The 22,498-nt window shown below is 51.6% G+C and overlaps 26 non-coding genes across 26 annotated transcripts; 23 read left to right on the top strand and 3 right to left on the bottom strand.

Annotated features, from left to right (window-relative positions):
- The first annotated feature begins 677 nt into the window (after positions 1-677).
- Trnap-cgg (transfer RNA proline (anticodon CGG)) lies at positions 678-749 on the top strand. Its single transcript has one exon. It is a non-coding gene; the product is annotated as a tRNA-Pro (tRNA).
- Positions 750-1,458: 709 nt separating this feature from the next.
- On the top strand, positions 1,459-1,530 carry Trnap-cgg (transfer RNA proline (anticodon CGG)). Its single transcript has one exon. It is a non-coding gene; the product is annotated as a tRNA-Pro (tRNA).
- A 709-nt stretch (positions 1,531-2,239) lies between these two features.
- On the top strand, positions 2,240-2,311 carry Trnap-cgg (transfer RNA proline (anticodon CGG)). Its single transcript has one exon. It is a non-coding gene; the product is annotated as a tRNA-Pro (tRNA).
- A 709-nt stretch (positions 2,312-3,020) lies between these two features.
- Positions 3,021-3,092, top strand: Trnap-cgg (transfer RNA proline (anticodon CGG)). The gene has a single exon. It is a non-coding gene; the product is annotated as a tRNA-Pro (tRNA).
- A 709-nt stretch (positions 3,093-3,801) lies between these two features.
- Trnap-cgg (transfer RNA proline (anticodon CGG)) lies at positions 3,802-3,873 on the top strand. Its single transcript has one exon. It is a non-coding gene; the product is annotated as a tRNA-Pro (tRNA).
- Positions 3,874-4,582: 709 nt separating this feature from the next.
- Trnap-cgg (transfer RNA proline (anticodon CGG)) lies at positions 4,583-4,654 on the top strand. Its single transcript has one exon. It is a non-coding gene; the product is annotated as a tRNA-Pro (tRNA).
- A 709-nt stretch (positions 4,655-5,363) lies between these two features.
- Trnap-cgg (transfer RNA proline (anticodon CGG)) lies at positions 5,364-5,435 on the top strand. The gene has a single exon. It is a non-coding gene; the product is annotated as a tRNA-Pro (tRNA).
- A 709-nt stretch (positions 5,436-6,144) lies between these two features.
- On the top strand, positions 6,145-6,216 carry Trnap-cgg (transfer RNA proline (anticodon CGG)). The gene has a single exon. It is a non-coding gene; the product is annotated as a tRNA-Pro (tRNA).
- A 709-nt stretch (positions 6,217-6,925) lies between these two features.
- On the top strand, positions 6,926-6,997 carry Trnap-cgg (transfer RNA proline (anticodon CGG)). The gene has a single exon. It is a non-coding gene; the product is annotated as a tRNA-Pro (tRNA).
- A 709-nt stretch (positions 6,998-7,706) lies between these two features.
- Positions 7,707-7,778, top strand: Trnap-cgg (transfer RNA proline (anticodon CGG)). The gene has a single exon. It is a non-coding gene; the product is annotated as a tRNA-Pro (tRNA).
- A 709-nt stretch (positions 7,779-8,487) lies between these two features.
- On the top strand, positions 8,488-8,559 carry Trnap-cgg (transfer RNA proline (anticodon CGG)). The gene has a single exon. It is a non-coding gene; the product is annotated as a tRNA-Pro (tRNA).
- Positions 8,560-9,268: 709 nt separating this feature from the next.
- On the top strand, positions 9,269-9,340 carry Trnap-cgg (transfer RNA proline (anticodon CGG)). Its single transcript has one exon. It is a non-coding gene; the product is annotated as a tRNA-Pro (tRNA).
- Positions 9,341-10,049: 709 nt separating this feature from the next.
- Positions 10,050-10,121, top strand: Trnap-cgg (transfer RNA proline (anticodon CGG)). Its single transcript has one exon. It is a non-coding gene; the product is annotated as a tRNA-Pro (tRNA).
- Positions 10,122-10,830: 709 nt separating this feature from the next.
- Positions 10,831-10,902, top strand: Trnap-cgg (transfer RNA proline (anticodon CGG)). Its single transcript has one exon. It is a non-coding gene; the product is annotated as a tRNA-Pro (tRNA).
- A 709-nt stretch (positions 10,903-11,611) lies between these two features.
- On the top strand, positions 11,612-11,683 carry Trnap-cgg (transfer RNA proline (anticodon CGG)). The gene has a single exon. It is a non-coding gene; the product is annotated as a tRNA-Pro (tRNA).
- A 709-nt stretch (positions 11,684-12,392) lies between these two features.
- On the top strand, positions 12,393-12,464 carry Trnap-cgg (transfer RNA proline (anticodon CGG)). The gene has a single exon. It is a non-coding gene; the product is annotated as a tRNA-Pro (tRNA).
- A 1,834-nt stretch (positions 12,465-14,298) lies between these two features.
- Trnap-ugg (transfer RNA proline (anticodon UGG)) lies at positions 14,299-14,370 on the top strand. The gene has a single exon. It is a non-coding gene; the product is annotated as a tRNA-Pro (tRNA).
- A 602-nt stretch (positions 14,371-14,972) lies between these two features.
- Positions 14,973-15,045, bottom strand: Trnav-uac (transfer RNA valine (anticodon UAC)). The gene has a single exon. It is a non-coding gene; the product is annotated as a tRNA-Val (tRNA).
- A 235-nt stretch (positions 15,046-15,280) lies between these two features.
- Trnap-cgg (transfer RNA proline (anticodon CGG)) lies at positions 15,281-15,352 on the top strand. Its single transcript has one exon. It is a non-coding gene; the product is annotated as a tRNA-Pro (tRNA).
- Positions 15,353-16,061: 709 nt separating this feature from the next.
- On the top strand, positions 16,062-16,133 carry Trnap-cgg (transfer RNA proline (anticodon CGG)). The gene has a single exon. It is a non-coding gene; the product is annotated as a tRNA-Pro (tRNA).
- Positions 16,134-17,958: 1,825 nt separating this feature from the next.
- Trnap-ugg (transfer RNA proline (anticodon UGG)) lies at positions 17,959-18,030 on the top strand. The gene has a single exon. It is a non-coding gene; the product is annotated as a tRNA-Pro (tRNA).
- A 602-nt stretch (positions 18,031-18,632) lies between these two features.
- Trnav-uac (transfer RNA valine (anticodon UAC)) lies at positions 18,633-18,705 on the bottom strand. Its single transcript has one exon. It is a non-coding gene; the product is annotated as a tRNA-Val (tRNA).
- Positions 18,706-18,940: 235 nt separating this feature from the next.
- On the top strand, positions 18,941-19,012 carry Trnap-cgg (transfer RNA proline (anticodon CGG)). The gene has a single exon. It is a non-coding gene; the product is annotated as a tRNA-Pro (tRNA).
- Positions 19,013-20,838: 1,826 nt separating this feature from the next.
- On the top strand, positions 20,839-20,910 carry Trnap-ugg (transfer RNA proline (anticodon UGG)). The gene has a single exon. It is a non-coding gene; the product is annotated as a tRNA-Pro (tRNA).
- A 602-nt stretch (positions 20,911-21,512) lies between these two features.
- On the bottom strand, positions 21,513-21,585 carry Trnav-uac (transfer RNA valine (anticodon UAC)). The gene has a single exon. It is a non-coding gene; the product is annotated as a tRNA-Val (tRNA).
- A 235-nt stretch (positions 21,586-21,820) lies between these two features.
- Trnap-cgg (transfer RNA proline (anticodon CGG)) lies at positions 21,821-21,892 on the top strand. Its single transcript has one exon. It is a non-coding gene; the product is annotated as a tRNA-Pro (tRNA).
- Positions 21,893-22,498: the final 606 nt, after the last annotated feature.

Here is a 22,498-nt window from a genome sequence, read left to right as displayed (position 1 = left end):
GCATGGCGGCGGCTGTTTCGCGCATTTCCAGGCCTCCAAGTCAGCGCTAAATCCGACAACCAGTTCTGAAACAGTTTCATTTGAGCCATGTGCACCCTGCTGGTGGAACGTTTGAAGTTGATTTAAATGGTCACAGTAGAGATCGTAGCAAGTGTCTTGCTGAGTGCGACGAAAACGTGTTTCCGCCCGCAATCGAACCGGGGACCTTGTGCGTGTTAGGCAGACGTTATAACCGCTACACCACGGAAACTGCTACGCTCTGCCCTCCACATGTGATACAACTTGTAGGACGATCGCCATTGTGGCGTAAAAATCACAATGCCGGTATTTCGCATTCGTGTGAAACAATCGACAGCACCCTTGACTGCCTGAATGCCATGTCGAATAAGAGCTCAAGAAGTCATCGGAAACGCTCGAGGGAGAGTCCTCAGCAGCATCTGCTGCTCTTTCTTTCCTTACGAGATACCGTCGATTCGCGCAGTCGTTATTGCAAAAGATGTCACCAAAGGCGATCGCTTCGTTAGCGGCACGGCGCCTGGGCTCGGCGGCAGTACAAGAAGTCGATGAAAACAATCCAACCGCGACAGCCAGAGAGAACGCTGGGTGAGCTGCAGCCGTACATGGTGAGACCATCCTCGGTGGCGTCATTCACATGCAGTGTGTTTTCGGAACGAACAGGCTCGTTGGTCTAGGGGTATGATTCCTGCTTCGGGTGCAGGAGGTCCCGGGTTCAAATCCCGGACGAGCCCTTGCGTTTTGTACAACGGTGTGCTAACAAACCGCATGGCGGCGGCTGTTTCGCGCATTTCCAGGCCTCCAAGTCAGCGCTAAATCCGACAACCAGTTCTGAAACAGTTTCATTTGAGCCATGTGCACCCTGCTGGTGGAACGTTTGAAGTTGATTTAAATGGTCACAGTAGAGATCGTAGCAAGTGTCTTGCTGAGTGCGACGAAAACGTGTTTCCGCCCGCAATCGAACCGGGGACCTTGTGCGTGTTAGGCAGACGTTATAACCGCTACACCACGGAAACTGCTACGCTCTGCCCTCCACATGTGATACAACTTGTACGACGATCGCCATTGTGGCGTAAAAATCACAATGCCGGTATTTCGCATTCGTGTGAAACAATCGACAGCACCCTTGACTGCCTGAATGCCATGTCGAATAAGAGCTCAAGAAGTCATCGGAAACGCTCGAGGGAGAGTCCTCAGCAGCATCTGCTGCTCTTTCTTTCCTTACGAGATACCGTCGATTCGCGCAGTCGTTATTGCAAAAGATGTCACCAAAGGCGATCGCTTCGTTAGCGGCACGGCGCCTGGGCTCGGCGGCAGTACAAGAAGTCGATGAAAACAATCCAACCGCGACAGCCAGAGAGAACGCTGGGTGAGCTGCAGCCGTACATGGTGAGACCATCCTCGGTGGCGTCATTCACATGCAGTGTGTTTTCGGAACGAACAGGCTCGTTGGTCTAGGGGTATGATTCCTGCTTCGGGTGCAGGAGGTCCCGGGTTCAAATCCCGGACGAGCCCTTGCGTTTTGTACAACGGTGTGCTAACAAACCGCATGGCGGCGGCTGTTTCGCGCATTTCCAGGCCTCCAAGTCAGCGCTAAATCCGACAACCAGTTCTGAAACAGTTTCATTTGAGCCATGTGCACCCTGCTGGTGGAACGTTTGAAGTTGATTTAAATGGTCACAGTAGAGATCGTAGCAAGTGTCTTGCTGAGTGCGACGAAAACGTGTTTCCGCCCGCAATCGAACCGGGGACCTTGTGCGTGTTAGGCAGACGTTATAACCGCTACACCACGGAAACTGCTACGCTCTGCCCTCCACATGTGATACAACTTGTAGGACGATCGCCATTGTGGCGTAAAAATCACAATGCCGGTATTTCGCATTCGTGTGAAACAATCGACAGCACCCTTGACTGCCTGAATGCCATGTCGAATAAGAGCTCAAGAAGTCATCGGAAACGCTCGAGGGAGAGTCCTCAGCAGCATCTGCTGCTCTTTCTTTCCTTACGAGATACCGTCGATTCGCGCAGTCGTTATTGCAAAAGATGTCACCAAAGGCGATCGCTTCGTTAGCGGCACGGCGCCTGGGCTCGGCGGCAGTACAAGAAGTCGATGAAAATAATCCAACCGCGACAGCCAGAGAGAACGCTGGGTGAGCTGCAGCCGTACATGGTGAGACCATCCTCGGTGGCGTCATTCACATGCAGTGTGTTTTCGGAACGAACAGGCTCGTTGGTCTAGGGGTATGATTCCTGCTTCGGGTGCAGGAGGTCCCGGGTTCAAATCCCGGACGAGCCCTTGCGTTTTGTACAACGGTGTGCTAACAAACCGCATGGCGGCGGCTGTTTCGCGCATTTCCAGGCCTCCAAGTCAGCGCTAAATCCGACAACCAGTTCTGAAACAGTTTCATTTGAGCCATGTGCACCCTGCTGGTGGAACGTTTGAAGTTGATTTAAATGGTCACAGTAGAGATCGTAGCAAGTGTCTTGCTGAGTGCGACGAAAACGTGTTTCCGCCCGCAATCGAACCGGGGACCTTGTGCGTGTTAGGCAGACGTTATAACCGCTACACCACGGAAACTGCTACGCTCTGCCCTCCACATGTGATACAACTTGTAGGACGATCGCCATTGTGGCGTAAAAATCACAATGCCGGTATTTCGCATTCGTGTGAAACAATCGACAGCACCCTTGACTGCCTGAATGCCATGTCGAATAAGAGCTCAAGAAGTCATCGGAAACGCTCGAGGGAGAGTCCTCAGCAGCATCTGCTGCTCTTTCTTTCCTTACGAGATACCGTCGATTCGCGCAGTCGTTATTGCAAAAGATGTCACCAAAGGCGATCGCTTCGTTAGCGGCACGGCGCCTGGGCTCGGCGGCAGTACAAGAAGTCGATGAAAACAATCCAACCGCGACAGCCAGAGAGAACGCTGGGTGAGCTGCAGCCGTACATGGTGAGACCATCCTCGGTGGCGTCATTCACATGCAGTGTGTTTTCGGAACGAACAGGCTCGTTGGTCTAGGGGTATGATTCCTGCTTCGGGTGCAGGAGGTCCCGGGTTCAAATCCCGGACGAGCCCTTGCGTTTTGTACAACGGTGTGCTAACAAACCGCATGGCGGCGGCTGTTTCGCGCATTTCCAGGCCTCCAAGTCAGCGCTAAATCCGACAACCAGTTCTGAAACAGTTTCATTTGAGCCATGTGCACCCTGCTGGTGGAACGTTTGAAGTTGATTTAAATGGTCACAGTAGAGATCGTAGCAAGTGTCTTGCTGAGTGCGACGAAAACGTGTTTCCGCCCGCAATCGAACCGGGGACCTTGTGCGTGTTAGGCAGACGTTATAACCGCTACACCACGGAAACTGCTACGCTCTGCCCTCCACATGTGATACAACTTGTAGGACGATCGCCATTGTGGCGTAAAAATCACAATGCCGGTATTTCGCATTCGTGTGAAACAATCGACAGCACCCTTGACTGCCTGAATGCCATGTCGAATAAGAGCTCAAGAAGTCATCGGAAACGCTCGAGGGAGAGTCCTCAGCAGCATCTGCTGCTCTTTCTTTCCTTACGAGATACCGTCGATTCGCGCAGTCGTTATTGCAAAAGATGTCACCAAAGGCGATCGCTTCGTTAGCGGCACGGCGCCTGGGCTCGGCGGCAGTACAAGAAGTCGATGAAAACAATCCAACCGCGACAGCCAGAGAGAACGCTGGGTGAGCTGCAGCCGTACATGGTGAGACCATCCTCGGTGGCGTCATTCACATGCAGTGTGTTTTCGGAACGAACAGGCTCGTTGGTCTAGGGGTATGATTCCTGCTTCGGGTGCAGGAGGTCCCGGGTTCAAATCCCGGACGAGCCCTTGCGTTTTGTACAACGGTGTGCTAACAAACCGCATTGCGGCGGCTGTTTCGCGCATTTCCAGGCCTCCAAGTCAGCGCTAAATCCGACAACCAGTTCTGAAACAGTTTCATTTGAGCCATGTGCACCCTGCTGGTGGAACGTTTGAAGTTGATTTAAATGGTCACAGTAGAGATCGTAGCAAGTGTCTTGCTGAGTGCGACGAAAACGTGTTTCCGCCCGCAATCGAACCGGGGACCTTGTGCGTGTTAGGCAGACGTTATAACCGCTACACCACGGAAACTGCTACGCTCTGCCCTCCACATGTGATACAACTTGTAGGACGATCGCCATTGTGGCGTAAAAATCACAATGCCGGTATTTCGCATTCGTGTGAAACAATCGACAGCACCCTTGACTGCCTGAATGCCATGTCGAATAAGAGCTCAAGAAGTCATCGGAAACGCTCGAGGGAGAGTCCTCAGCAGCATCTGCTGCTCTTTCTTTCCTTACGAGATACCGTCGATTCGCGCAGTCGTTATTGCAAAAGATGTCACCAAAGGCGATCGCTTCGTTAGCGGCACGGCGCCTGGGCTCGGCGGCAGTACAAGAAGTCGATGAAAACAATCCAACCGCGACAGCCAGAGAGAACGCTGGGTGAGCTGCAGCCGTACATGGTGAGACCATCCTCGGTGGCGTCATTCACATGCAGTGTGTTTTCGGAACGAACAGGCTCGTTGGTCTAGGGGTATGATTCCTGCTTCGGGTGCAGGAGGTCCCGGGTTCAAATCCCGGACGAGCCCTTGCGTTTTGTACAACGGTGTGCTAACAAACCGCATGGCGGCGGCTGTTTCGCGCATTTCCAGGCCTCCAAGTCAGCGCTAAATCCGACAACCAGTTCTGAAACAGTTTCATTTGAGCCATGTGCACCCTGCTGGTGGAACGTTTGAAGTTGATTTAAATGGTCACAGTAGAGATCGTAGCAAGTGTCTTGCTGAGTGCGACGAAAACGTGTTTCCGCCCGCAATCGAACCGGGGACCTTGTGCGTGTTAGGCAGACGTTATAACCGCTACACCACGGAAACTGCTACGCTCTGCCCTCCACATGTGATACAACTTGTAGGACGATCGCCATTGTGGCGTAAAAATCACAATGCCGGTATTTCGCATTCGTGTGAAACAATCGACAGCACCCTTGACTGCCTGAATGCCATGTCGAATAAGAGCTCAAGAAGTCATCGGAAACGCTCGAGGGAGAGTCCTCAGCAGCATCTGCTGCTCTTTCTTTCCTTACGAGATACCGTCGATTCGCGCAGTCGTTATTGCAAAAGATGTCACCAAAGGCGATCGCTTCGTTAGCGGCACGGCGCCTGGGCTCGGCGGCAGTACAAGAAGTCGATGAAAATAATCCAACCGCGACAGCCAGAGAGAACGCTGGGTGAGCTGCAGCCGTACATGGTGAGACCATCCTCGGTGGCGTCATTCACATGCAGTGTGTTTTCGGAACGAACAGGCTCGTTGGTCTAGGGGTATGATTCCTGCTTCGGGTGCAGGAGGTCCCGGGTTCAAATCCCGGACGAGCCCTTGCGTTTTGTACAACGGTGTGCTAACAAACCGCATGGCGGCGGCTGTTTCGCGCATTTCCAGGCCTCCAAGTCAGCGCTAAATCCGACAACCAGTTCTGAAACAGTTTCATTTGAGCCATGTGCACCCTGCTGGTGGAACGTTTGAAGTTGATTTAAATGGTCACAGTAGAGATCGTAGCAAGTGTCTTGCTGAGTGCGACGAAAACGTGTTTCCGCCCGCAATCGAACCGGGGACCTTGTGCGTGTTAGGCAGACGTTATAACCGCTACACCACGGAAACTGCTACGCTCTGCCCTCCACATGTGATACAACTTGTAGGACGATCGCCATTGTGGCGTAAAAATCACAATGCCGGTATTTCGCATTCGTGTGAAACAATCGACAGCACCCTTGACTGCCTGAATGCCATGTCGAATAAGAGCTCAAGAAGTCATCGGAAACGCTCGAGGGAGAGTCCTCAGCAGCATCTGCTGCTCTTTCTTTCCTTACGAGATACCGTCGATTCGCGCAGTCGTTATTGCAAAAGATGTCACCAAAGGCGATCGCTTCGTTAGCGGCACGGCGCCTGGGCTCGGCGGCAGTACAAGAAGTCGATGAAAATAATCCAACCGCGACAGCCAGAGAGAACGCTGGGTGAGCTGCAGCCGTACATGGTGAGACCATCCTCGGTGGCGTCATTCACATGCAGTGTGTTTTCGGAACGAACAGGCTCGTTGGTCTAGGGGTATGATTCCTGCTTCGGGTGCAGGAGGTCCCGGGTTCAAATCCCGGACGAGCCCTTGCGTTTTGTACAACGGTGTGCTAACAAACCGCATGGCGGCGGCTGTTTCGCGCATTTCCAGGCCTCCAAGTCAGCGCTAAATCCGACAACCAGTTCTGAAACAGTTTCATTTGAGCCATGTGCACCCTGCTGGTGGAACGTTTGAAGTTGATTTAAATGGTCACAGTAGAGATCGTAGCAAGTGTCTTGCTGAGTGCGACGAAAACGTGTTTCCGCCCGCAATCGAACCGGGGACCTTGTGCGTGTTAGGCAGACGTTATAACCGCTACACCACGGAAACTGCTACGCTCTGCCCTCCACATGTGATACAACTTGTAGGACGATCGCCATTGTGGCGTAAAAATCACAATGCCGGTATTTCGCATTCGTGTGAAACAATCGACAGCACCCTTGACTGCCTGAATGCCATGTCGAATAAGAGCTCAAGAAGTCATCGGAAACGCTCGAGGGAGAGTCCTCAGCAGCATCTGCTGCTCTTTCTTTCCTTACGAGATACCGTCGATTCGCGCAGTCGTTATTGCAAAAGATGTCACCAAAGGCGATCGCTTCGTTAGCGGCACGGCGCCTGGGCTCGGCGGCAGTACAAGAAGTCGATGAAAACAATCCAACCGCGACAGCCAGAGAGAACGCTGGGTGAGCTGCAGCCGTACATGGTGAGACCATCCTCGGTGGCGTCATTCACATGCAGTGTGTTTTCGGAACGAACAGGCCCGTTGGTCTAGGGGTATGATTCCTGCTTCGGGTGCAGGAGGTCCCGGGTTCAAATCCCGGACGAGCCCTTGCGTTTTGTACAACGGTGTGCTAACAAACCGCATGGCGGCGGCTGTTTCGCGCATTTCCAGGCCTCCAAGTCAGCGCTAAATCCGACAACCAGTTCTGAAACAGTTTCATTTGAGCCATGTGCACCCTGCTGGTGGAACGTTTGAAGTTGATTTAAATGGTCACAGTAGAGATCGTAGCAAGTGTCTTGCTGAGTGCGACGAAAACGTGTTTCCGCCCGCAATCGAACCGGGGACCTTGTGCGTGTTAGGCAGACGTTATAACCGCTACACCACGGAAACTGCTACGCTCTGCCCTCCACATGTGATACAACTTGTAGGACGATCGCCATTGTGGCGTAAAAATCACAATGCCGGTATTTCGCATTCGTGTGAAACAATCGACAGCACCCTTGACTGCCTGAATGCCATGTCGAATAAGAGCTCAAGAAGTCATCGGAAACGCTCGAGGGAGAGTCCTCAGCAGCATCTGCTGCTCTTTCTTTCCTTACGAGATACCGTCGATTCGCGCAGTCGTTATTGCAAAAGATGTCACCAAAGGCGATCGCTTCGTTAGCGGCACGGCGCCTGGGCTCGGCGGCAGTACAAGAAGTCGATGAAAACAATCCAACCGCGACAGCCAGAGAGAACGCTGGGTGAGCTGCAGCCGTACATGGTGAGACCATCCTCGGTGGCGTCATTCACATGCAGTGTGTTTTCGGAACGAACAGGCTCGTTGGTCTAGGGGTATGATTCCTGCTTCGGGTGCAGGAGGTCCCGGGTTCAAATCCCGGACGAGCCCTTGCGTTTTGTACAACGGTGTGCTAACAAACCGCATGGCGGCGGCTGTTTCGCGCATTTCCAGGCCTCCAAGTCAGCGCTAAATCCGACAACCAGTTCTGAAACAGTTTCATTTGAGCCATGTGCACCCTGCTGGTGGAACGTTTGAAGTTGATTTAAATGGTCACAGTAGAGATCGTAGCAAGTGTCTTGCTGAGTGCGACGAAAACGTGTTTCCGCCCGCAATCGAACCGGGGACCTTGTGCGTGTTAGGCAGACGTTATAACCGCTACACCACGGAAACTGCTACGCTCTGCCCTCCACATGTGATACAACTTGTAGGACGATCGCCATTGTGGCGTAAAAATCACAATGCCGGTATTTCGCATTCGTGTGAAACAATCGACAGCACCCTTGACTGCCTGAATGCCATGTCGAATAAGAGCTCAAGAAGTCATCGGAAACGCTCGAGGGAGAGTCCTCAGCAGCATCTGCTGCTCTTTCTTTCCTTACGAGATACCGTCGATTCGCGCAGTCGTTATTGCAAAAGATGTCACCAAAGGCGATCGCTTCGTTAGCGGCACGGCGCCTGGGCTCGGCGGCAGTACAAGAAGTCGATGAAAATAATCCAACCGCGACAGCCAGAGAGAACGCTGGGTGAGCTGCAGCCGTACATGGTGAGACCATCCTCGGTGGCGTCATTCACATGCAGTGTGTTTTCGGAACGAACAGGCTCGTTGGTCTAGGGGTATGATTCCTGCTTCGGGTGCAGGAGGTCCCGGGTTCAAATCCCGGACGAGCCCTTGCGTTTTGTACAACGGTGTGCTAACAAACCGCATGGCGGCGGCTGTTTCGCGCATTTCCAGGCCTCCAAGTCAGCGCTAAATCCGACAACCAGTTCTGAAACAGTTTCATTTGAGCCATGTGCACCCTGCTGGTGGAACGTTTGAAGTTGATTTAAATGGTCACAGTAGAGATCGTAGCAAGTGTCTTGCTGAGTGCGACGAAAACGTGTTTCCGCCCGCAATCGAACCGGGGACCTTGTGCGTGTTAGGCAGACGTTATAACCGCTACACCACGGAAACTGCTACGCTCTGCCCTCCACATGTGATACAACTTGTACGACGATCGCCATTGTGGCGTAAAAATCACAATGCCGGTATTTCGCATTCGTGTGAAACAATCGACAGCACCCTTGACTGCCTGAATGCCATGTCGAATAAGAGCTCAAGAAGTCATCGGAAACGCTCGAGGGAGAGTCCTCAGCAGCATCTGCTGCTCTTTCTTTCCTTACGAGATACCGTCGATTCGCGCAGTCGTTATTGCAAAAGATGTCACCAAAGGCGATCGCTTCGTTAGCGGCACGGCGCCTGGGCTCGGCGGCAGTACAAGAAGTCGATGAAAACAATCCAACCGCGACAGCCAGAGAGAACGCTGGGTGAGCTGCAGCCGTACATGGTGAGACCATCCTCGGTGGCGTCATTCACATGCAGTGTGTTTTCGGAACGAACAGGCTCGTTGGTCTAGGGGTATGATTCCTGCTTCGGGTGCAGGAGGTCCCGGGTTCAAATCCCGGACGAGCCCTTGCGTTTTGTACAACGGTGTGCTAACAAACCGCATGGCGGCGGCTGTTTCGCGCATTTCCAGGCCTCCAAGTCAGCGCTAAATCCGACAACCAGTTCTGAAACAGTTTCATTTGAGCCATGTGCACCCTGCTGGTGGAACGTTTGAAGTTGATTTAAATGGTCACAGTAGAGATCGTAGCAAGTGTCTTGCTGAGTGCGACGAAAACGTGTTTCCGCCCGCAATCGAACCGGGGACCTTGTGCGTGTTAGGCAGACGTTATAACCGCTACACCACGGAAACTGCTACGCTCTGCCCTCCACATGTGATACAACTTGTAGGACGATCGCCATTGTGGCGTAAAAATCACAATGCCGGTATTTCGCATTCGTGTGAAACAATCGACAGCACCCTTGACTGCCTGAATGCCATGTCGAATAAGAGCTCAAGAAGTCATCGGAAACGCTCGAGGGAGAGTCCTCAGCAGCATCTGCTGCTCTTTCTTTCCTTACGAGATACCGTCGATTCGCGCAGTCGTTATTGCAAAAGATGTCACCAAAGGCGATCGCTTCGTTAGCGGCACGGCGCCTGGGCTCGGCGGCAGTACAAGAAGTCGATGAAAACAATCCAACCGCGACAGCCAGAGAGAACGCTGGGTGAGCTGCAGCCGTACATGGTGAGACCATCCTCGGTGGCGTCATTCACATGCAGTGTGTTTTCGGAACGAACAGGCTCGTTGGTCTAGGGGTATGATTCCTGCTTCGGGTGCAGGAGGTCCCGGGTTCAAATCCCGGACGAGCCCTTGCGTTTTGTACAACGGTGTGCTAACAAACCGCATGGCGGCGGCTGTTTCGCGCATTTCCAGGCCTCCAAGTCAGCGCTAAATCCGACAACCAGTTCTGAAACAGTTTCATTTGAGCCATGTGCACCCTGCTGGTGGAACGTTTGAAGTTGATTTAAATGGTCACAGTAGAGATCGTAGCAAGTGTCTTGCTGAGTGCGACGAAAACGTGTTTCCGCCCGCAATCGAACCGGGGACCTTGTGCGTGTTAGGCAGACGTTATAACCGCTACACCACGGAAACTGCTACGCTCTGCCCTCCACATGTGATACAACTTGTAGGACGATCGCCATTGTGGCGTAAAAATCACAATGCCGGTATTTCGCATTCGTGTGAAACAATCGACAGCACCCTTGACTGCCTGAATGCCATGTCGAATAAGAGCTCAAGAAGTCATCGGAAACGCTCGAGGGAGAGTCCTCAGCAGCATCTGCTGCTCTTTCTTTCCTTACGAGATACCGTCGATTCGCGCAGTCGTTATTGCAAAAGATGTCACCAAAGGCGATCGCTTCGTTAGCGGCACGGCGCCTGGGCTCGGCGGCAGTACAAGAAGTCGATGAAAACAATCCAACCGCGACAGCCAGAGAGAACGCTGGGTGAGCTGCAGCCGTACATGGTGAGACCATCCTCGGTGGCGTCATTCACATGCAGTGTGTTTTCGGAACGAACAGGCTCGTTGGTCTAGGGGTATGATTCCTGCTTCGGGTGCAGGAGGTCCCGGGTTCAAATCCCGGACGAGCCCTTGCGTTTTGTACAACGGTGTGCTAACAAACCGCATGGCGGCGGCTGTTTCGCGCATTTCCAGGCCTCCAAGTCAGCGCTAAATCCGACAACCAGTTCTGAAACAGTTTCATTTGAGCCATGTGCACCCTGCTGGTGGAACGTTTGAAGTTGATTTAAATGGTCACAGTAGAGATCGTAGCAAGTGTCTTGCTGAGTGCGACGAAAACGTGTTTCCGCCCGCAATCGAACCGGGGACCTTGTGCGTGTTAGGCAGACGTTATAACCGCTACACCACGGAAACTGCTACGCTCTGCCCTCCACATGTGATACAACTTGTAGGACGATCGCCATTGTGGCGTAAAAATCACAATGCCGGTATTTCGCATTCGTGTGAAACAATCGACAGCACCCTTGACTGCCTGAATGCCATGTCGAATAAGAGCTCAAGAAGTCATCGGAAACGCTCGAGGGAGAGTCCTCAGCAGCATCTGCTGCTCTTTCTTTCCTTACGAGATACCGTCGATTCGCGCAGTCGTTATTGCAAAAGATGTCACCAAAGGCGATCGCTTCGTTAGCGGCACGGCGCCTGGGCTCGGCGGCAGTACAAGAAGTCGATGAAAATAATCCAACCGCGACAGCCAGAGAGAACGCTGGGTGAGCTGCAGCCGTACATGGTGAGACCATCCTCGGTGGCGTCATTCACATGCAGTGTGTTTTCGGAACGAACAGGCTCGTTGGTCTAGGGGTATGATTCCTGCTTCGGGTGCAGGAGGTCCCGGGTTCAAATCCCGGACGAGCCCTTGCGTTTTGTACAACGGTGTGCTAACAAACCGCATGGCGGCGGCTGTTTCGCGCATTTCCAGGCCTCCAAGTCAGCGCTAAATCCGACAACCAGTTCTGAAACAGTTTCATTTGAGCCATGTGCACCCTGCTGGTGGAACGTTTGAAGTTGATTTAAATGGTCACAGTAGAGATCGTAGCAAGTGTCTTGCTGAGTGCGACGAAAACGTGTTTCCGCCCGCAATCGAACCGGGGACCTTGTGCGTGTTAGGCAGACGTTATAACCGCTACACCACGGAAACTGCTACGCTCTGCCCTCCACATGTGATACAACTTGTAGGACGATCGCCATTGTGGCGTAAAAATCACAATGCCGGTATTTCGCATTCGTGTGAAACAATCGACAGCACCCTTGACTGCCTGAATGCCATGTCGAATAAGAGCTCAAGAAGTCATCGGAAACGCTCGAGGGAGAGTCCTCAGCAGCATCTGCTGCTCTTTCTTTCCTTACGAGATACCGTCGATTCGCGCAGTCGTTATTGCAAAAGATGTCACCAAAGGCGATCGCTTCGTTAGCGGCACGGCGCCTGGGCTCGGCGGCAGTACAAGAAGTCGATGAAAACAATCCAACCGCGACAGCCAGAGAGAACGCTGGGTGAGCTGCAGCCGTACATGGTGAGACCATCCTCGGTGGCGTCATTCACATGCAGTGTGTTTTCGGAACGAACAGGCTCGTTGGTCTAGGGGTATGATTCCTGCTTCGGGTGCAGGAGGTCCCGGGTTCAAATCCCGGACGAGCCCTTGCGTTTTGTACAACGGTGTGCTAACAAACCGCATGGCGGCGGCTGTTTCGCGCATTTCCAGGCCTCCAAGTCAGCGCTAAATCCGACAACCAGTTCTGAAACAGTTTCATTTGAGCCATGTGCACCCTGCTGGTGGAACGTTTGAAGTTGATTTAAATGGTCACAGTAGAGATCGTAGCAAGTGTCTTGCTGAGTGCGACGAAAACGTGTTTCCGCCCGCAATCGAACCGGGGACCTTGTGCGTGTTAGGCAGACGTTATAACCGCTACACCACGGAAACTGCTACGCTCTGCCCTCCACATGTGATACAACTTGTAGGACGATCGCCATTGTGGCGTAAAAATCACAATGCCGGTATTTCGCATTCGTGTGAAACAATCGACAGCACCCTTGACTGCCTGAATGCCATGTCGAATAAGAGCTCAAGAAGTCATCGGAAACGCTCGAGGGAGAGTCCTCAGCAGCATCTGCTGCTCTTTCTTTCCTTACGAGATACCGTCGATTCGCGCAGTCGTTATTGCAAAAGATGTCACCAAAGGCGATCGCTTCGTTAGCGGCACGGCACGGCGCCTGGGCTCGGCGGCAGCTCTACATGGAGGCACCAGCAGCCCCAGCCCCTCCAGGCCGCCGCCGGCGCCACAGCGCAAGGAGTCGGCGCCCGCCCTGCAATGCCCCCTGTCGTTGCACATTCCACCCGCCCTTTATCCTCTCCATGTCTGACTCACTACCCTAAATGACGCTGTAGTCGACGTGCTTATTACTATCGCTTTTGGAAGAACCAAGGCGCAGTATTCTAGTGACGAACCGGTATTGCAAATTTGGATTAAGTAAAAATTTGTTGTGTGGTCGAGCGACACCCCCGTCTCGCTCTTCCTAGATGATCGCTGCTGCGCGGAGTAACTCCTAGCGCGCCGATGGCTTCAGAGTTGGTCTTCTCGAAGTTTTGCTTTTGCACTGCATTCCGCAATCTTATAGTTACGTGCTTCGGTTTCCCGACGTTCTTGTGTTTAGTGCGTTCGGCTTCTCTTAACCCTTAGCCACCGCTTGCCGAAATTTCCACACCGTCATCTGTTGATCTGCAGAGCTCGATGAAGGTACCGCGGCCGTTCCTGAGCTCGCGAAACGGCCGAATCTGTAGTTGTTTCCAGATCTCTCCCACACAACGGCCTCCCGGAAGCTTGGATTACAGGAGTACGCCACTACTCCCAGCCGCTGAATTACCTTTGAAGCAGAATGACATGAGCTACACGCAGCTCCGATTTTTTTTTTTTTTTTTGGTGTCTGACCTACTTTGAAAGATTTTGTAGTCGATTTACTTACCACTATCGCTGTTGGAAGGAGGAAACCACGTGATAATCACACAGTATTCTAGAGACGATCAGGTAATGAAAATTTAGAATAAGTAAAACAGTATCAAAAGAAGTTGTGTGGTGGAGCGGCACATGCAATTCACGCTTCCTAGATGATCGTTGCTGCATAGAATAATTCTTTTGTCTGTGGCGTCTTCAGTATTCGTCTTCTGGAAGTTTTGCTTGCAATATATTCTTCAATATTTTCATTATGAGTTGGTGCTTGCTTTCCCGATGTTATTTTGTTTAGTGCATTCGCCTTCTCTTAACCCTGAGAAACCACATACGGAAACTGAGGCACTGCCGGCTGTTCATAAGCAGAGTTCGATGAAGTTATTTCGCTTTTTATTCGGTGCCTTTAATATTCTTCTCATCAGTGGTGAGTGCTGCCTGCAGAAAGCGCTTATCTTGCGAATTCACGTGAAAGTTTGTGTTCCCTGGGAGATGCACTACTTGTGATTAGCTTGAGTGGTGCGGGCAGGTGGCTCGTTGGTCTAGGGGTATGATTCCTGCTTTGGGTGCAGGAGGTCCCGGGTTCAAATCCCGGACGAGCCCTGCCATTTTGACCGTGCTGAAGAGTAGGTGGAACTCAGTCCCGGTTGCAGCTCCTCAATGAAGAGTAAGACGCCTGTTATATCACGTGGATATAACAAGAATCCGGCACCAGTAAAGTACGTAGGTGGAATTCGGTAGAAAGGCAGACGGTAATTTTTCTTGCAACGGAAAACAAGGTTGTCTTTGCGGAATATGTGCACCGTGAGTGGAGATTCAGCTTGATTGTGCGACAGTCTACCTTCATCTTACTAGCGACGGCAACAACCAATGGGTGGGACGTAAGACTGAGCGTGGCTAAGAGTTTCTCATTATTAGTTACCTTCACACTTTGACACAGCCGTGACAAGGCGAGTAGCGCGAGCTCAGGATAGCCAGTAGGAAGCGCACCTGAAGTAGCCCTGAAGAACCGGGTTGTAAATTTTGCCAGCCATAATGGAGCTAGGGGCGTTCTCAGTTACCAAATACCGGTGCAATAAGAGAGCAACAGTATTTGACAGTAAAATGACGCCCTATCCATCTAGAATATGACATTGATTGTCTCTGCATACGCATCCGTGAGGTCATCCCGGAAATGAAATCCGATAAGCGGATTAAAATTGTTGTGTTCCCGCCCGGGATCGAACCGGGGACCTTCTGCGTGTAAAGCAGACGTGATAACCGCTACACCACGGAAACGACGGATCGTCTGATGTGCCACCCGGAGACTCGTGGTAGCAACAGTTTTTCTTCTGTGTTAGCAAGGGCATCGGCTACGAGCTCTCTCCGATTCGTGAGGTTCCTATAGTACAAGAAGTCGATGAAAACAATCCAACCGCGACAGCCAGAGAGAACGCTGGGTGAGCTGCAGCCGTACATGGTGAGACCATCCTCGGTGGCGTCATTCACATGCAGTGTGTTTTCGGAACGAACAGGCTCGTTGGTCTAGGGGTATGATTCCTGCTTCGGGTGCAGGAGGTCCCGGGTTCAAATCCCGGACGAGCCCTTGCGTTTTGTACAACGGTGTGCTAACAAACCGCATGGCGGCGGCTGTTTCGCGCATTTCCAGGCCTCCAAGTCAGCGCTAAATCCGACAACCAGTTCTGAAACAGTTTCATTTGAGCCATGTGCACCCTGCTGGTGGAACGTTTGAAGTTGATTTAAATGGTCACAGTAGAGATCGTAGCAAGTGTCTTGCTGAGTGCGACGAAAACGTGTTTCCGCCCGCAATCGAACCGGGGACCTTGTGCGTGTTAGGCAGACGTTATAACCGCTACACCACGGAAACTGCTACGCTCTGCCCTCCACATGTGATACAACTTGTAGGACGATCGCCATTGTGGCGTAAAAATCACAATGCCGGTATTTCGCATTCGTGTGAAACAATCGACAGCACCCTTGACTGCCTGAATGCCATGTCGAATAAGAGCTCAAGAAGTCATCGGAAACGCTCGAGGGAGAGTCCTCAGCAGCATCTGCTGCTCTTTCTTTCCTTACGAGATACCGTCGATTCGCGCAGTCGTTATTGCAAAAGATGTCACCAAAGGCGATCGCTTCGTTAGCGGCACGGCGCCTGGGCTCGGCGGCAGTACAAGAAGTCGATGAAAACAATCCAACCGCGACAGCCAGAGAGAACGCTGGGTGAGCTGCAGCCGTACATGGTGAGACCATCCTCGGTGGCGTCATTCACATGCAGTGTGTTTTCGGAACGAACAGGCTCGTTGGTCTAGGGGTATGATTCCTGCTTCGGGTGCAGGAGGTCCCGGGTTCAAATCCCGGACGAGCCCTTGCGTTTTGTACAACGGTGTGCTAACAAACCGCATGGCGGCGGCTGTTTCGCGCATTTCCAGGCCTCCAAGTCAGCGCTAAATCCGACAACCAGTTCTGAAACAGTTTCATTTGAGCCATGTGCACCCTGCTGGTGGAACGTTTGAAGTTGATTTAAATGGTCACAGTAGAGATCGTAGCAAGTGTCTTGCTGAGTGCGACGAAAACGTGTTTCCGCCCGCAATCGAACCGGGGACCTTGTGCGTGTTAGGCAGACGTTATAACCGCTACACCACGGAAACTGCTACGCTCTGCCCTCCACATGTGATACAACTTGTAGGACGATCGCCATTGTGGCGTAAAAATCACAATGCCGGTATTTCGCATTCGTGTGAAACAATCGACAGCACCCTTGACTGCCTGAATGCCATGTCGAATAAGAGCTCAAGAAGTCATCGGAAACGCTCGAGGGAGAGTCCTCAGCAGCATCTGCTGCTCTTTCTTTCCTTACGAGATACCGTCGATTCGCGCAGTCGTTATTGCAAAAGATGTCACCAAAGGCGATCGCTTCGTTAGCGGCACGGCGCCTGGGCTCGGCGGCAGCTCTACATGGAGGCACCAGCAGCCCCAGCCCCTCCAGGCCGCCGCCGGCGCCACAGCGCAAGGAGTCGGCGCCCGCCCTGCAATGCCCCCTGTCGTTGCACATTCCACCCGCCCTTTATCCTCTCCATGTCTGACTCACTACCCTAAATGACGCTGTAGTCGACGTGCTTATTACTATCGCTTTTGGAAGAACCAAGGCGCAGTATTCTAGTGACGAACCGGTATTGCAAATTTGGATTAAGTAAAAATTTGTTGTGTGGTCGAGCGACACCCCCGTCTCGCTCTTCCTAGATGATCGCTGCTGCGCGGAGTAACTCCTAGCGCGCCGATGGCTTCAGAGTTGGTCTTCTCGAAGTTTTGCTTTTGCACTGCATTCCGCAATCTTATAGTTACGTGCTTCGGTTTCCCGACGTTCTTGTGTTTAGTGCGTTCGGCTTCTCTTAACCCTTAGCCACCGCTTGCCGAAATTTCCACACCGTCATCTGTTGATCTGCAGAGCTCGATGAAGGTACCGCGGCCGTTCCTGAGCTCGCGAAACGGCCGAATCTGTAGTTGTTTCCAGATCTCTCCCACACAACGGCCTCCCGGAAGCTTGGATTACAGGAGTACGCCACTACTCCCAGCCGCTGAATTACCTTTGAAGCAGAATGACATGAGCTACACGCAGCTCCGATTTTTTTTTTTTTGGTGTCTGACCTACTTTGAAAGATTTTGTAGTCGATTTACTTACCACTATCGCTGTTGGAAGGAGGAAACCACGTGATAATCACACAGTATTCTAGAGACGATCAGGTAATGAAAATTTAGAATAAGTAAAACAGTATCAAAAGAAGTTGTGTGGTGGAGCGGCACATGCAATTCACGCTTCCTAGATGATCGTTGCTGCATAGAATAATTCTTTTGTCTGTGGCGTCTTCAGTATTCGTCTTCTGGAAGTTTTGCTTGCAATATATTCTTCAATATTTTCATTATGAGTTGGTGCTTGCTTTCCCGATGTTATTTTGTTTAGTGCATTCGCCTTCTCTTAACCCTGAGAAACCACATACGGAAACTGAGGCACTGCCGGCTGTTCATAAGCAGAGTTCGATGAAGTTATTTCGCTTTTTATTCGGTGCCTTTAATATTCTTCTCATCAGTGGTGAGTGCTGCCTGCAGAAAGCGCTTATCTTGCGAATTCACGTGAAAGTTTGTGTTCCCTGGGAGATGCACTACTTGTGATTAGCTTGAGTGGTGCGGGCAGGTGGCTCGTTGGTCTAGGGGTATGATTCCTGCTTTGGGTGCAGGAGGTCCCGGGTTCAAATCCCGGACGAGCCCTGCCATTTTGACCGTGCTGAAGAGTAGGTGGAACTCAGTCCCGGTTGCAGCTCCTCAATGAAGAGTAAGACGCCTGTTATATCACGTGGATATAACAAGAATCCGGCACCAGTAAAGTACGTAGGTGGAATTCGGTAGAAAGGCAGACGGTAATTTTTCTTGCAACGGAAAACAAGGTTGTCTTTGCGGAATATGTGCACCGTGAGTGGAGATTCAGCTTGATTGTGCGACAGTCTACCTTCATCTTACTAGCGACGGCAACAACCAATGGGTGGGACGTAAGACTGAGCGTGGCTAAGAGTTTCTCATTATTAGTTACCTTCACACTTTGACACAGCCGTGACAAGGCGAGTAGCGCGAGCTCAGGATAGCCAGTAGGAAGCGCACCTGAAGTAGCCCTGAAGAACCGGGTTGTAAATTTTGCCAGCCATAATGGAGCTAGGGGCGTTCTCAGTTACCAAATACCGGTGCAATAAGAGAGCAACAGTATTTGACAGTAAAATGACGCCCTATCCATCTAGAATATGACATTGATTGTCTCTGCATACGCATCCGTGAGGTCATCCCGGAAATGAAATCCGATAAGCGGATTAAAATTGTTGTGTTCCCGCCCGGGATCGAACCGGGGACCTTCTGCGTGTAAAGCAGACGTGATAACCGCTACACCACGGAAACGACGGATCGTCTGATGTGCCACCCGGAGACTCGTGGTAGCAACAGTTTTTCTTCTGTGTTAGCAAGGGCATCGGCTACGAGCTCTCTCCGATTCGTGAGGTTCCTATAGTACAAGAAGTCGATGAAAACAATCCAACCGCGACAGCCAGAGAGAACGCTGGGTGAGCTGCAGCCGTACATGGTGAGACCATCCTCGGTGGCGTCATTCACATGCAGTGTGTTGTCGGAACGAACAGGCTCGTTGGTCTAGGGGTATGATTCCTGCTTCGGGTGCAGGAGGTCCCGGGTTCAAATCCCGGACGAGCCCTTGCGTTTTGTACAACGGTGTGCTAACAAACCGCATGGCGGCGGCTGTTTCGCGCATTTCCAGGCCTCCAAGTCAGCGCTAAATCCGACAACCAGTTCTGAAACAGTTTCATTTGAGCCATGTGCACCCTGCTGGTGGAACGTTTGAAGTTGATTTAAATGGTCACAGTAGAGATCGTAGCAAGTGTCTTGCTGAGTGCGACGAAAACGTGTTTCCGCCCGCAATCGAACCGGGGACCTTGTGCGTGTTAGGCAGACGTTATAACCGCTACACCACGGAAACTGCTACGCTCTGCCATCCACATGTGATACAACTTGTAGGACGATCGCCATTGTGGCGTAAAAATCACAATGCCGGTATTTCGCATTCGTGTGAAACAATCGACAGCACCCTTGACTGCCTGAATGCCATGTCGAATAAGAGCTCAAGAAGTCATCGGAAACGCTCGAGGGAGAGTCCTCAGCAGCATCTGCTGCTCTTTCTTTCCTTACGAGATACCGTCGATTCGCGCAGTCGTTATTGCAAAAGATGTCACCAAAGGCGATCGCTTCGTTAGCGGCACGGCGCCTGGGCTCGGCGGCAGCTCTACATGGAGGCACCAGCAGCCCCAGCCCCTCCAGGCCGCCGCCGGCGCCACAGCGCAAGGAGTCGGCGCCCGCCCTGCAATGCCCCCTGTCGTTGCACATTCCACCCGCCCTTTATCCTCTCCATGTCTGACTCACTACCCTAAATGACGCTGTAGTCGACGTGCTTATTACTATCGCTTTTGGAAGAACCAAGGCGCAGTATTCTAGTGACGAACCGGTATTGCAAATTTGGATTAAGTAAAAATTTGTTGTGTGGTCGAGCGACACCCCCGTCTCGCTCTTCCTAGATGATCGCTGCTGCGCGGAGTAACTCCTAGCGCGCCGATGGCTTCAGAGTTGGTCTTCTCGAAGTTTTGCTTTTGCACTGCATTCCGCAATCTTATAGTTACGTGCTTCGGTTTCCCGACGTTCTTGTGTTTAGTGCGTTCGGCTTCTCTTAACCCTTAGCCACCGCTTGCCGAAATTTCCACACCGTCATCTGTTGATCTGCAGAGCTCGATGAAGGTACCGCGGCCGTTCCTGAGCTCGCGAAACGGCCGAATCTGTAGTTGTTTCCAGATCTCTCCCACACAACGGCCTCCCGGAAGCTTGGATTACAGGAGTACGCCACTACTCCCAGCCGCTGAATTACCTTTGAAGCAGAATGACATGAGCTACACGCAGCTCCGATTTTTTTTTTTTTTGGTGTCTGACCTACTTTGAAAGATTTTGTAGTCGATTTACTTACCACTATCGCTGTTGGAAGGAGGAAACCACGTGATAATCACACAGTATTCTAGAGACGATCAGGTAATGAAAATTTAGAATAAGTAAAACAGTATCAAAAGAAGTTGTGTGGTGGAGCGGCACATGCAATTCACGCTTCCTAGATGATCGTTGCTGCATAGAATAATTCTTTTGTCTGTGGCGTCTTCAGTATTCGTCTTCTGGAAGTTTTGCTTGCAATATATTCTTCAATATTTTCATTATGAGTTGGTGCTTGCTTTCCCGATGTTATTTTGTTTAGTGCATTCGCCTTCTCTTAACCCTGAGAAACCACATACGGAAACTGAGGCACTGCCGGCTGTTCATAAGCAGAGTTCGATGAAGTTATTTCGCTTTTTATTCGGTGCCTTTAATATTCTTCTCATCAGTGGTGAGTGCTGCCTGCAGAAAGCGCTTATCTTGCGAATTCACGTGAAAGTTTGTGTTCCCTGGGAGATGCACTACTTGTGATTAGCTTGAGTGGTGCGGGCAGGTGGCTCGTTGGTCTAGGGGTATGATTCCTGCTTTGGGTGCAGGAGGTCCCGGGTTCAAATCCCGGACGAGCCCTGCCATTTTGACCGTGCTGAAGAGTAGGTGGAACTCAGTCCCGGTTGCAGCTCCTCAATGAAGAGTAAGACGCCTGTTATATCACGTGGATATAACAAGAATCCGGCACCAGTAAAGTACGTAGGTGGAATTCGGTAGAAAGGCAGACGGTAATTTTTCTTGCAACGGAAAACAAGGTTGTCTTTGCGGAATATGTGCACCGTGAGTGGAGATTCAGCTTGATTGTGCGACAGTCTACCTTCATCTTACTAGCGACGGCAACAACCAATGGGTGGGACGTAAGACTGAGCGTGGCTAAGAGTTTCTCATTATTAGTTACCTTCACACTTTGACACAGCCGTGACAAGGCGAGTAGCGCGAGCTCAGGATAGCCAGTAGGAAGCGCACCTGAAGTAGCCCTGAAGAACCGGGTTGTAAATTTTGCCAGCCATAATGGAGCTAGGGGCGTTCTCAGTTACCAAATACCGGTGCAATAAGAGAGCAACAGTATTTGACAGTAAAATGACGCCCTATCCATCTAGAATATGACATTGATTGTCTCTGCATACGCATCCGTGAGGTCATCCCGGAAATGAAATCCGATAAGCGGATTAAAATTGTTGTGTTCCCGCCCGGGATCGAACCGGGGACCTTCTGCGTGTAAAGCAGACGTGATAACCGCTACACCACGGAAACGACGGATCGTCTGATGTGCCACCCGGAGACTCGTGGTAGCAACAGTTTTTCTTCTGTGTTAGCAAGGGCATCGGCTACGAGCTCTCTCCGATTCGTGAGGTTCCTATAGTACAAGAAGTCGATGAAAACAATCCAACCGCGACAGCCAGAGAGAACGCTGGGTGAGCTGCAGCCGTACATGGTGAGACCATCCTCGGTGGCGTCATTCACATGCAGTGTGTTTTCGGAACGAACAGGCTCGTTGGTCTAGGGGTATGATTCCTGCTTCGGGTGCAGGAGGTCCCGGGTTCAAATCCCGGACGAGCCCTTGCGTTTTGTACAACGGTGTGCTAACAAACCGCATGGCGGCGGCTGTTTCGCGCATTTCCAGGCCTCCAAGTCAGCGCTAAATCCGACAACCAGTTCTGAAACAGTTTCATTTGAGCCATGTGCACCCTGCTGGTGGAACGTTTGAAGTTGATTTAAATGGTCACAGTAGAGATCGTAGCAAGTGTCTTGCTGAGTGCGACGAAAACGTGTTTCCGCCCGCAATCGAACCGGGGACCTTGTGCGTGTTAGGCAGACGTTATAACCGCTACACCACGGAAACTGCTACGCTCTGCCCTCCACATGTGATACAACTTGTAGGACGATCGCCATTGTGGCGTAAAAATCACAATGCCGGTATTTCGCATTCGTGTGAAACAATCGACAGCACCCTTGACTGCCTGAATGCCATGTCGAATAAGAGCTCAAGAAGTCATCGGAAACGCTCGAGGGAGAGTCCTCAGCAGCATCTGCTGCTCTTTCTTTCCTTACGAGATACCGTCGATTCGCGCAGTCGTTATTGCAAAAGATGTCACCAAAGGCGATCGCTTCGTTAGCGGCACGGCGCCTGGGCTCGGCGGCAGTACAAGAAGTCGATGAAAACAAT

This window comes from Schistocerca nitens, chromosome 2 (assembly GCF_023898315.1).
Source record: "Schistocerca nitens isolate TAMUIC-IGC-003100 chromosome 2, iqSchNite1.1, whole genome shotgun sequence".
Lineage (NCBI taxonomy): Eukaryota > Metazoa > Arthropoda > Insecta > Orthoptera > Acrididae > Schistocerca > Schistocerca nitens.
Note: the sequence above shows the minus strand (reverse complement) of the source record. Positions and strands in the feature narration are given on the sequence as shown.